Source organism: Peromyscus maniculatus, chromosome 14 (genome assembly GCF_049852395.1).
Source record: "Peromyscus maniculatus bairdii isolate BWxNUB_F1_BW_parent chromosome 14, HU_Pman_BW_mat_3.1, whole genome shotgun sequence".
Taxonomy (NCBI): domain Eukaryota; kingdom Metazoa; phylum Chordata; class Mammalia; order Rodentia; family Cricetidae; genus Peromyscus; species Peromyscus maniculatus.
In genome coordinates this window covers 18,986,677-18,999,947 of record NC_134865.1, presented here as the reverse complement: position 1 = coordinate 18,999,947, position 13,271 = coordinate 18,986,677, and the positions used below count along the sequence as shown (strand labels likewise).

General features: G+C 38.6%; 1 protein-coding gene across 4 annotated transcripts in view; it reads right to left on the bottom strand.

Moving 5' to 3' along the window:
• Positions 1 to 13,271, bottom strand: part of Strn3 (striatin 3) — a 97,251-nt gene that overhangs the window by 82,078 nt on the left and 1,902 nt on the right. The gene's annotated exons all lie outside the window — the stretch shown is intronic.

The following is a 13,271-nucleotide window of genomic DNA, read 5'->3' as shown; positions in this document are numbered from 1 at the left end:
ATGAACAAAGACTGGAGTGGCAGTATAATCAAATGCACAAAATGAATCAGCATTATTTCCTTAGGTTAGTGGTCAGACTTGACAGGCTATCCAGGCAAATTTCCTTACCCTCCTCTTTTTTCAGCTAAAGGAGACCCCATATCACTGTAAATGCAGGAATACTATATAAGCCACTCAAATTAAAAATCAGTGAGACTTTATTCTAGGATAAGCTTGTTTTACATGGCCATTTCAATCATTTTAATCTAGTTCTCCTTATTCAACAGTCTTTTTTATCTACTAATGCTGCTTCTTCCAAGTGCAATGCTCTTAGTACTATTCAGTATTTCTTAAACTTGAGATCTAAACTTCATATCTACATGGTGGGGTGGGCTTTGCAAGAATTAAATGAAGGGCTAGGAATATAACTCAGGTAGAATTCTTACCTAACATGCATGAAGCCTTGGGCTGGCCTCACAGTACCATATAAACCAGTTTAACAGCTGTAATTCCAGCACTGGGGAAGTAGAAGGATAAATTCAAGGTCATCCTTAACAACCTAAAGAATCTGAGGCCAACCTAGGATACATGAGACCATACCTCAAAAAAATGGGGGAGGGAGGAATGAGTAACAGTATACTGAAAAACTTAATATTCAGAGTTTGTGGGAGATCACAACACTACTTTTAAGCATATATTTGAAATATTAATCCAGCACACAGAATTGCATTAACGGAAAACTCATACAAGTTTCAATCTCATTTATTTTCTCAGTCTCCTTTAATTTGCCACCTGAAGCATTTTATTCTTTCCAAAACAAGCTCTCTAAAAGTGAAGTCTTTGTTTCACACGTAATTATATGCCCAGCAAGTAACCCGAAGCAGCACATATTTACTGAAAACTAACTATGAAAAATCAATGAGACTCAAATCTGAATACAGCCCGGAAAGGACTCATTGACTAAATACTAGTAATAACATTAATGGAACAAGTTTGGTGCGGTTTGCAGAAAGAATAGTGTGGTGATATTTTATTTGTACTGAAATGTTATTTTAATTTTATGTTAATAAATAAAGTTGCCCTGGGGTCAGAGCTATTAGAGCCATAGTAAGAGCGTGGTGGTTAGAAGAGCTAGGTAGATTTCTGTGTGTTCAGGGATACAGCCAGTATTGGAGACATACGCCTTTAAGACCTGGAGGGCGGTACTTACAGGCAGTGATGAGGCAGTCATGTGGTTGGGTTTACAACCAATGAGAAGGCAGAACAGAAAGATTATTTAAACAGGGACACAGGAAGTACCTCCCTCTCTCGGGGAAGCTAGGAGCACTGCAGGAGGTAAGATTTTATCTCTGAGCTCTGACCTCTCGGCTTTTCTCTTTTACCTTGGCTCTGTGTTTCTTATTTTAATAATACGATTGGTTACATCTACATCTGGCGCCCAACGTGACAAGAATCCATTAAAAACTGCTTGGGGCCGGCTCCCTAGCCGGAGCAGCCGGCTCCCTAGCCCCGGCCCAGGTCTGGGCTCAGGCTGGACTGTGAGCTGCTTGCTTAAAGCCAGTGCTACAAACAGCTCAGGCCTGCCCTGCTAAACAGAGCCCCTGGCTGTAAAGCCAAGCCTTGACTCGGCTCAAGAGGGAACAAGTGGCTGGCTTTAAGCTTTAGCCGGCTACCCCTTCGCTTTCACTTTCACTTTCGCTTTCGCTTTCGCTTTCGCTTTTGCTTTCTCTCTTGCTTTCTCTCTGTCTCTCTGTTTCTCTCTCTCTCTCTCTCTCTCTCTCTCTCTCTCTCTCTCTCTCTCTCTGGATTTACACCTAGGACTCTAGGTGGCTGTTTTGAAATTCGCTCGGATTTCTACTGTTCTACGCAGATTTGGTAAGTCATAAAGGAAACTATTTAAAAGACAAATTTTTTCCACATTTAAAAAAATGGGTTTCCTGTGTACATTGGAAGAAAATTGGGTTTTGTTTGAAATTTTAGGCAGTCTGACAATGGAACAACTATATGAAAAGATTAGTATTATGGGAATTATGCAGTTTATCACCATGCTTATTCTCATTTTAGTATTTAAAAAGATAGTCGATTTAAGTGCCAGGATAACAGCTTTAGAAAAACCTGTTAATTTTAACAGTGAAGTTGGTTCAAGTTTGGATCATAAGGTTACAGAAAGAAAGCCTGTTTTCACACAGTCATCCTTAATTTATCCTGTAACCGTACAGCAGATGCCTGATCAAATGGCTACACAAAATATCTGGGCTCCAATTGAACTGATGGATTTTAAAAGGTTTAAGGAGGCAATAGTATCTTATGGCATGCATTCCCCATATGTAAAGCAAATGTTAAACTCTTGGTCAACATATAATAGGATTATACCACAGGACTGGCGGGACCTTGCACAAGCTGTTCTGGAACCCAGCCAGAGAATTCAATTTCTGACTTGGTTTAAGGAGGAAGCTAGAAACGTAGAAACACAATGGAGGGATAAAGGAATACAAGTTTGTCAGGATCAGCTTATTGGAGAAGGCCAATATGCTTCAATACAAACACAATGTTTATATGATGTTCAAACCGTAATTTTATGTCGAATGGCAGCCTTGAATGCATGGGACAGAGTTGATGAACCAGGAAAAAAACATGAGTCATTCACAAAGGTTATGCAAGGCCCTAAAGAATCTTTCACAGATTTTTTAGAAAGACTGGCTTCAGCAGTAAACAGAATGGTCTCAGGATCAGAAGCTAGTAAGGCAATAATTGAAGCTTTGGCATTTGAGAATGCGAATGCAGCATGCAAAAGGATAATCAGGCCGTTAAGGGCAAGATCTGCACCTTTGGAAGATTGGATTAGAGAAACAATTAATGTTGAGGTTGATGAGCATGATACGTGGGTAGGAGAAGTAATTTCAAAAGGTTTGAGGAGTGTTAGATGTTTTGGGTGTGGAAAGCAAGGACATTTTAAAAGGGACTGTAAACAGGTCATTCCTAGAAGCAATGTTTCTTCAAGGAACAATGGCAACAGAATGCCCCTTCCTTCTGGAGTATGCAGAAGGTGTGGTAAGGGAAAACACTGGACCAACGAATGTAGATCAACAAAGGACAGACAGGGTAATCCTTTGCCTCAGTTTTCGGGAAACTCCCGGAGGGGCCTCATGCAGGCCCCCATAGCAAAACCAGTTCAAACCTTTCCTGCAGCTGTAGAGGAAATCCCTGCTCTGAGCGATTAAATAACCAAATGACTATTGGAATAAATCATGCTGGTCAGGATGATGAAAAAGAGAGAATAGAAAATTCAGGAGAAAACATAAAGAAAATTTTTTGGCAAACTTCTATTAATGAACAGAGACCAAAATTAACGATAAAAATAAATGGTGTTTTGTTGTCTGGTCTGGTAGATACAGGTGCGGACATTACCATAATTGCACCAGAATTTTGGCATCCAGCTTGGCCTCTTCAAGAGGTAAACGTTCAACTGTTAGGAATTGGGACATTATCTGGAGTGAAACAGAGTGCAAGATGGCTGGAATGTATAGGTCCAGAAGGACAGAGAGGAAAATTAAAACCATATGTCGCTAACATAGCTATGAACCTGTGGGGTCGAGACTTGTTGCAACAATGGAATACTCAGATTAAAATCCCTCCAATCTCAGAAACAAATCATAAACTAGCACATGTTTCTGAGAGAAATATTAGAAGGCATTATTTTGAGTGGTCACCAGCCATCCATATTATACAGGAACAGGGCACAACAACTGATAATCTTCCAAAAATACCAACAGCTCTACCTTTAAAATGGTTAACAGACAAGCCTGTATGGGTTCAGCAATGGCCTTTAACAGCAGAGAAACTCCAGGCTTTAGAAGAGCTGGTAGAAGAACAGCTAAATGCTCAGCATATTGAACAGTCAACCAGCCCTTGGAATTCACCTGTATTTGTTATTAAAAAGAAATCTGGTAAATGGAGAATGGTAACAGACCTTAGAGCAATTAACAAAGTAATTCAGCCAATGGGCTCTCTACAATCTGGAATTCCTTTGCCTACTCTGTTACCAAAAGGATGGCCTCTCATAGTTATTGATTTAAAAGACTGTTTCTTTTCAATACCCTTACAAGAAAAAGACAGAGAAAGATTTGCTTTCACAGTGCCTACTTATAATAATTCTCAACCGGTTAAAAGATTTCAATGGAGGGTCCTCCCACAGGGAATGTTAAATAGCCCAACTCTGTGCCAATATTTTGTACAACAGCCATTGGAAGTGATACGTAAAAAATTTCCTAAATCTATAATTTATCATTATATGGATGATATTTTACTAGCTGACTCAAATGCAGATACTTTAGAAAGAATGTTTGAAGAAGTAAAGAAAATTTTGCCTTGCTGGGGATTACAAATTGCTCCTGAAAAAATACAAAGAGGAGATTCTATTAATTATTTAGGATATAAAATAGAGCTACAAAAAATTAGACCCCAAAAGGTGCAAATTAGGAGAGATAGACTACAGACTCTTAATGACTTTCAAAGATTATTTGGAGATATTTCTCATCTACGAACTATTGTTGGGGTAAAAAATGATGAACTGACTAATTTGTTCAAAACCTTAGAAGGTGACAAGGACTTAAATAGTCCAAGAGAATTATCACCTGAAGCTGAGAAAGAATTGGCCTTGGTAGAAAAGAAAGTACATGAAGGGCACGTGGATCGTATTGATCCAAAGCTGGATTGCATTTTGGTTATTTTACCTTCTAGGCATTCCCCTACTGGAATATTAATGCAGAGGGAAGATATTATATTGGAATGGATATTTTTACCAAATAAACCAAATAAAAAATTAAAAACTTATGGGGAAAAAATCTCTGACTTGATTTGGAAAGGAAAATTGAGACTTCGTCAATTAGCAGGAATAGACCCAGCAGAAATTGTCGTACCTTTAACTAAGGAGGACATTGAAAAATTATGGACAGAAAGTGAACCTTGGCAAAGAGCTTGCAGTAATTTTTTGGGAGAAATTAACAGCAAATATCCCAAAAGCAACAGAATTGATTTTATAAAGAGAGCTGATTGGATCTTGCCTCGAATTGTACGGCAAAAACCCATATCTGGAGTTCGTACATTTTATACAGATGCCAACAAACAAGGAAAGGCAGGTTACAAATCAGAAAATTTAAGTAAAGTGGTACAAAGTCCTTATAATTCAGTGCAAAAATCAGAATTGTATGCTATTCTGTTGGTATTAATGGATTTTTCAGAACCTCTCAACATAGTAACTGACTCTCAGTATGCTGAAAGAGTGGTATTACATATTGAGACTGCAGAATTTATCCCTGATGCTTCAGAATTAACTTCACTATTTATTCAATTACAAGATACAATCAGGAAAAGGAGTCATCCTTTATATATAACTCACATCCGATCTCATACTGGTCTGCCAGGCCCTCTAGCACAAGGCAATGATGAGATTGATAAATTATTGATAGGAAATGTGCTGGAGGCCTCAGAATTTCATAAAAAACATCATGTCAATAGTAAAGGTTTAAAAAAGGATTTTCCCATAACCTGGCAACAAGCCAAGGAAATAGTAAAGAAATGTCCTACTTGTTCCTTCTATAATCAAACACCATTACCAGCAGGATGTAACCCAAAGGGTACTCAGAGAAATGAAATCTGGCAGATGGATGTGTTTCACTTTGCAGAATTTGGAAAACTGAAATATGTACACCACACCATTGATACTTATTCAGGATTTCAATGGGCAACTGCTTTGAGTTCTGAAAAAGCTGATTCTGTAATCACTCATTTGCTAGAAGTTATGGCCATCATGGGTATACCTGCACAAATCAAAACTGACAATGCTCCATCATATGTCTCTGTTAAAATGAAACAGTTTTTTGATTATTACAAAATAAAGCATATTACAGGTATACCACATAATCCTACAGGTCAAGCAGTTATAGAAAGATCAAACAGAACACTAAAGGATATGCTAAATAAACAGAAAGGAGTAACAAAAACCCCCAGAAATAGACTGCATAATGCTCTATTAACTTTGAATTTTCTGAATGCCAATGAGAAAGGAACAACAGCTGCAGAGAGACATTGGGTAATAGAAAAAACTACAGAATTAAATCAGCCTATATACTTTAAGGATGTGCTGACCTCAGAATGGAAGCCAGGGTATGTATTACGTTGGGGACGAGGTTTTGCTTTTGTTTCTATAGGAGAAGATAAGCTGTGGGTACCATCAAAATTGATAAAGGTTCGATTTGAACAAGAGAAACCTCTTAATTAGAGGAGGTGATAGTTCATCAACCAGCATGAACATCCAATTTAAACTAACTTGTACCTGTAACACATGTCTTTTCATTTAATCAGATAATAACTTGCCAAAAAGGAACATCCCCAAAATTAGTCTTGGGGGAAGGTTTTTGTTTTTGTCTTTTAGGAGAATGAAGGTTAAGGAATCTGAAGGACACAAGACAAATGAGACAACTGAAGAAAAGGGACAAATCATCTATCCCAGGAAACAGAGTATATTGGAGTATATGGCATATGGGTATATATTATCTAAAAAATTTTATGTCTTCTTAAATGTTTGTTTCTGCTTTTCTCTAAAGATTTAACACTATTGGTTTTCTAATAGTCCCAGTTCAATTAAAATTTAAAGCTGACTTTGGAGTTGGAGAATGGCTCTCTCCTTCTTTAAACTCAAGCATGTTGTTAAAATGAAAATACAAACTCCCTGTATCATGACAGAATAAAAGAGCCATTTTCTGCTATGGGACAGGACAAAAGCCAAATTAATTAAGGGACTATTCTATTACTAATCTCAACTCTTTGATTCTATTCTGATTCTTTAAACTTTTCTTAAAGTATAAATTTTATATCAAAATTTACAAGATTAATATATATATACATTTTAAACTTTGTTAAGATATGAATGGTCATATAGAGTACTAACTAATTCTAGAAAAAAGGCTTCAGTTAGCTGCATATATATGTCTTTGTGTTCGAGTCTCTTATCAGTTTTCTGCAGGAAATCATGGCCAGGCCTAACATCAACTGAAGTCTCCAGAAAGAAGATGGGGCCCCACAACAACAACAACAACAACAATTCCACGTGGACAATAATAATATCACTAAACTGACAAACATCATCTACAGATCAGCTTTGAACTACAAGGTGCTCAGAGCAATTTTGAGATGACTAGCTGAGATGATCCAGTCTCAAAGACTACTTGAATAAGGACTTGAGATAAACCCTGAACTTTGGCTTTATACACAGACTGGATAATAATGAAGGATATAGTTACCTTTCCTAGAATTTGACAATTAACCTAAATTTTTCTTTCAGGATAAAGATAACTTCGCCCATACCCAGCAGGAAGCAATTTTAAGAATATGACACCCACATTGCCAAAGAAGTTGTGTGGGGCGGGTGGTTTTTTGGTTCTTTTAATGGGTTTTGGGTCTGGGATAATTTTCATTGTTTAGGGGGGTTGGTTACAAGTTGTTATCAAGGGTTAGGAAAAAGGCTAAGCAAAGGAGATTAGATTTAAGGTTCTTGTTTAAAAAAAAAAAAAAAGAAAGAAAGAAAGAAAAGAAAAAGACAATTACTAGTTTTAAATACTTTACATTATTACCAACTATTAGGATATAAAGAAATGAAAGTTAGTAGTTAGACATTACAATAGAAATTGTAGTCATATTAGATATGTTTTAAAAATTGAGCAGATGTATTTTAGACAGGTCATCTTCAAACCCTTCAGAGATCTACAGAATATGGCATTTAAAATGTTTTAATAACTTAGAAATTTTTCTTTTTTGAGACATGTCAGCTCCTGGCAGTACCAATCTACTTCAGAGAAAATATGGGCATTGAAGAAACTGCATATGGAGTTAATTTTCATTGTGGCAAAAGTTAGCCACTGGACAACAAAGTATCCTCAAATCAACAGGACAAAATGGACAGACAGAACACGAAACAAAGGACTACCGATTCCTGCCAAAACAAGTGTGGTTATGGCTTTATCAGAAGGCATCTTCTGAGGCCAGGACAATATGGCACCATCCCTGAAGTGGCCTTCACAATCCGGAAAAGGTACAGTGCCCTTTTCTTTGAAGGCAGCTGAACAGGCAGTGGGCCGATGGCTTCTGTTGTGCAATGGAACAGCAACTGAAAGCTCACGCCTCTCAATAGTAGACTGGCATTTAATAGAGGGATGTGGAGAAGGGCATGCTTAGATGAAGCCATATATACACAGCCAAGAAGAATGGACAGCTGAATTCAAAAACCATCAACAATTTCCAGAATTTAAAATCCTGAATCATGACATGACACTAGTGGAATTCAGGTGTTTCTGGTATATGGACTGCTCTCACCCAATGTGAGGTTGAACTGTTGACCTTGTGTACAACCTACTTCACAAATGAGTCTGTCAGATAACATAAGCCTATAGGCTGAAGATGATGCCCCAACACTGTGGAGAAACCTCAGGTGACTGTCCAGGCAGCTGGCTGTTTCTGTCAACTCACAAAATTTTTGGAAGTTGCTTTTGTGCACTTCCTGTTTTTATTTTTGTTAGCTAATATTATTTCCTTCTTGGGTCTCTGAGGGAGTTGAAGATTAGTTAGTTATAGTTGAAGATTAATTAGGATAGAAAGTGAATTAGATACATTTTGGACTTACTAAAATAGGATAGATAAGGGAATTATTTTCTCTGATTTGTCAAATACAAATGGACTAGACATCGTTTAGGTATTTGTTACTTGTATATATTGTATATAGTTATTGTACTTTTGTATATAGTTTTTCTTTTGTTAGTTATAACCTTTTGCCTTTTTTCTTTTTATTAAAATAGAAAAGGGGAAATGTGGTGATATTTTATTTGTACTGAAATGTTATTTTAATTTTATGTTAATAAATAAAGTTGCCCTGGGGTCAGAGCTATTAGAGCCATAGTAAGAGCGTGGTGGTTAGAAGAGCTAGGTAGATTTCTGTGTGTTCAGGGATACAGCCAGTATTGGAGACATACGCCTTTAAGACCTGGAGGGCGGTACTTACAGGCAGTGATGAGGCAGTCATGTGGTTGGGTTTACAACCAATGAGAAGGCAGAACAGAAAGATTATTTAAACAGGGACACAGGAAGTACCTCCCTCTCTCGGGGAAGCTAGGAGCACTGCAGGAGGTAAGATTTTATCTCTGAGCTCTGACCTCTCGGCTTTTCTCTTTTACCTTGGCTCTGTGTTTCTTATTTTAATAATACGATTGGTTACATCTACAGAATAGGGATACAAAATCAGCTGAACAGATGAAGAGTTGAATTTGAGATCGAAAAGTTAAACAGGAAATTTACAAATAAGCCTGGGACGTCTGGAAGCTAAAAGCATGTCCTTGGGTTAAATCTCAGCTGTTTTCTGCTGTCTCCAGTTACGGATTTGAGCATATTACTTAAACTCTGGGCCCCAACACTTCAGTGTGAGAAATTTAAAAACAGAAGCCAGTTCCACCAACCTCACTAGGAAGTTTTCAGAAGTAAATGGGCAAATATGGTAGTTTAAAAATTGGATGATAGCCCTGGAGAGGGCTCAGAGGATAAGAGCATCTATCTGCTACCATGCCTGCTGACCGAAGTTCAATTCCTGGACTCACATGGTCCTCTGACCTCCAAAAATATGTTGTACCATGCACATGCCCACATACACACAGGCACACACAAAAGAAAAAAATGTAATAAAAAATGTGATTTTTGGTAAAATAATAGAATGGCATACAAGTTCATTTAGAACCTCAGATTACAACTAGAAACAAATAAAAGGAAATATTATAAAAAGCAGGCAGGGCTTGGTGGTGCCCTATACTATTCCTTTTACTAGAGAAGGAAAGGCAAGAAGATTGCCATTAGTTAAGGCCACCCTGGGCTACAGAGTTGAGCATATACCAACCAGGGATAGAGAGCAAGGCCATGTCTCAAAAACAACGGAAATGATGAAGCAGGTAAAAGGAAAACAAAGAATGACAGACAGGAAGTCAGAGAGTCTCAAACAGGCTGTCTCACTAGAGAGCCCTGGCTGGCCTGGAACTCAAGGGAAGTCCACCTGCCTTTGCCTTCCCAGTACTAGGATCAAAGGGGTGTACCAACAAGACCAGTCCTAAAGGAAAAGACTTCAGGGAAGAAATAATTAACAGTAGAAACTGTAGCTTAAGTCCAATACAGTGTATAAAGCCACAGGATTTGGAAATCTGAAGGTCAATCATGAACATAAAAAAAAAGCCTGTGTTGTTCTACAATGTTCGTAAGGGGCAAGACTACTGAGGCTAATGAGGCTAACAGGTAAATGGAAAGGAAATCTGCAGGGCTCCAAGACAGCTGAGCAGGAAAAGGAGCTTGCCCACAGGCCTGACAACAGACAGAGGAAAGTGAAAACTGACTCCCATGAGTAGTCTTCTGACCTCTGGGTGTTGTAGGGATCACAGACCATAGAAACACTAAATAGCATGCCCAAGGCTCAGGCTTCAGTCTCCAGCACAGCCAAAAAATGTGTTCACATGTTAGTCCCAGCTACATAGGGAATCACTTAAAACCCAGGTGTTAAGGTCCAGCCTGGGCAACATTACAAGATACTGTTTCAAAAAACGATGTGTAGATGATTAGTGCACTCAGAACTACATATAAAAATGACAGAAGTTGTCTTGTTTTTAAGAAAGTAACAGAAATAATTTTAAATTTGAATCTTAAATACAACACATACATTCAACACATAAAACTTTAAGTATGTACTTCACAGTCTTAATTAAAGACTAATAGCTAGCCGGGCGGTGGTGGCGCACACCTTTAATCCCAGCACTCAGGAGGCAGAGGCAGGCGGATCTCTGTGAGTTCGAGGCCAGCCTGGTCTACAAAGTGAGTTTCAGGAAAGGTACAAAGCTACACAGAGAAACCCTGTCTCGAAAAATAAATAAATGAAAGAAAGACAGACAGACTAATAGCATTCAAGGCCAGTGTGAGCCATCTACCAAGTTCCAGGCAGCTCTTGCTGCACGGCCCTATCCCACCCCCCAAATGACCAACAGCACAGTACATCCAATACTCCAGAAACAAATCTGAAATGCTATTAACTAATTAACCCAATAAAACAATTTAAAGATATACATAGCACACACAAAAGCATATAAACAATTCAGTCATGAACATTTTATTCCAAAAGTATCCGTATAAAATAATGAAAATGGCCAGGCATAGTGGTACATGTCTTTAATCCCAGCACTCTGGAGGCAGAGGCAGGTGGATCTCTTGTGAGTTTGTCAGCCTGGTCTACAAAAGGAGCTCCAGGACAGCCAGGGCTGTTACACAGAAAACCCTGTCTCAGAAAAGAGAGAGAGAGAGAGAGAGAGAGAGAGAGAGAGAGAGAGAGGAAGGAAGGAAAGAGAGAGAGAGGAAGGAAAGAGAGAGAGAATGTGTAGGAAAAAAAATAGAAGCAGAGAACATCATATATACCATGTAACATTCTTTAAAACAAGTAAACAGGCTAGAGAAATGGCACTTCTTCCAGGGGGACCTGAGTTCAAGTCCCAGCGCCGACTTCAGCCAGGATCATAACACCTGCAACTCCAGCTCCAGGGGAATCCATTACCTCTGGCCTCTGGGGGTACCTGCACTTGTGTGCACACTCAAACTCTCGAATGCATACATACATACACACACACACACACACACACACACACACACACACACACACACACAATATTTTAAAGAGAAAAAACAAAGCAAGTAAACAAAGACTATCAGAGCTACCATATAAGAGATTATCTGAAAGAAGAAGTCCAGCAACAAAATCCTTCCAGTCCTTCTCTGCTGCTGTAAAGGACAGGAACAATGAAAAGGAGAAGGGAGAAAAGGCTGACAACACAGATTTCAATAACGTAAAACTTGTTCATTTGGACACAAGAAGCTTTCTTACCTATTTACATTAACCATGCCTGAGTGACAAATTCAATTGCTAATTTGAAAACCAATGAAAATGAACAGTACAAGGATCAAACATAAGGAACTGGTGGTTCATCAAAGTAAGCAAAAGCCTCAATGTATTTTTTTTAATGAATACTTTAGTCTACCCACATGGAACATTAAGTTGGCATCACATTGTACTGGAAAGTTGTATGCCCACAAAACTCCAAATCCAAGCATATTAAAGTAGACTCTACAAATTTAAAAGAAACCACAGGCAATTTGACTTAAGCTTTTTGAAAGTTACAATCTCTAAAACACAAAAGTATTCTTTTTTTAAAAAAGATTTATTTATTATGTATACAATGTTCTGTCTGAATGTATGCATGCAGGCCAGAAGAGGGCACCAGATCTCATTACAGATGGTTGTGAGCCACCACGTGGTTGCTGGGACTCGAACTCAGGACCTCTGGAAGAGCAGCAGGTGCTCTTAACCGCTGAGCCATCTCTCCAGCCCCACAAAAGTATTCCTAAGCACAATTTTAAAACTACCGAATCAACTAAAGGTGTCATATAAAATACATAAGATTTTTAAGTTTAACTTAACCCACTTTGTGGAGTAAAATAAAAGTTTACTGGCTTGCTGGGTGAGGTGCTGCAAACCTTTACCCCAGCATTTAAGTGGCAGAAGCAGATGGATCTCTAAGAGAGAGAAAAGGGCCTGTTATACATAGTGGTTTCAGGCCGCCCAAGACTACAGAGACTGTCTCAAAACAATCACAACAGCAGGCAGTGGTGGCGCAGGCCTTTGATCCCAGCACTCTGGAGGCAGAGGCAGAGGCAGGCAAATATCTGAGTTCAAAGCCAGTCTAGTACCAGGCTAGCATGGGATATAAGACCCTGTGTTAAAAAAAAAAAAAAAACAAGTAAACAAAAGCAAACAGGGTCTGAAGAGATGGCTCATGGTTAAGAGCAACTGCTGCTCATGAAGAAGACCAGGTTCAATACCCACCACCCATAACCATCCGTAACTACTGGGATCCAATGCTGTCTTCTGACCCTTGCATACATGTAGTGCACAAACATACATACATACATACATACATTCAGGCACACATATACAAATAAAAAATAAACACACACACACAGAGCTGGGTATGGTGGTACACACCTTTAATCCCATCACTCGGGAGACAAGCAGGCCTGGTCTACAGAGCTGAATTCTAGGACAGCCAAGGGATACACAGAGAAAGCCTGTCTCAAACAAAACAAAAACTTACAACAAATATTTACTGGTCCAATCACTGGTTTTGCAATGCTTTTGTCAGCGAAACAATATTATTTTTAATGTGTCT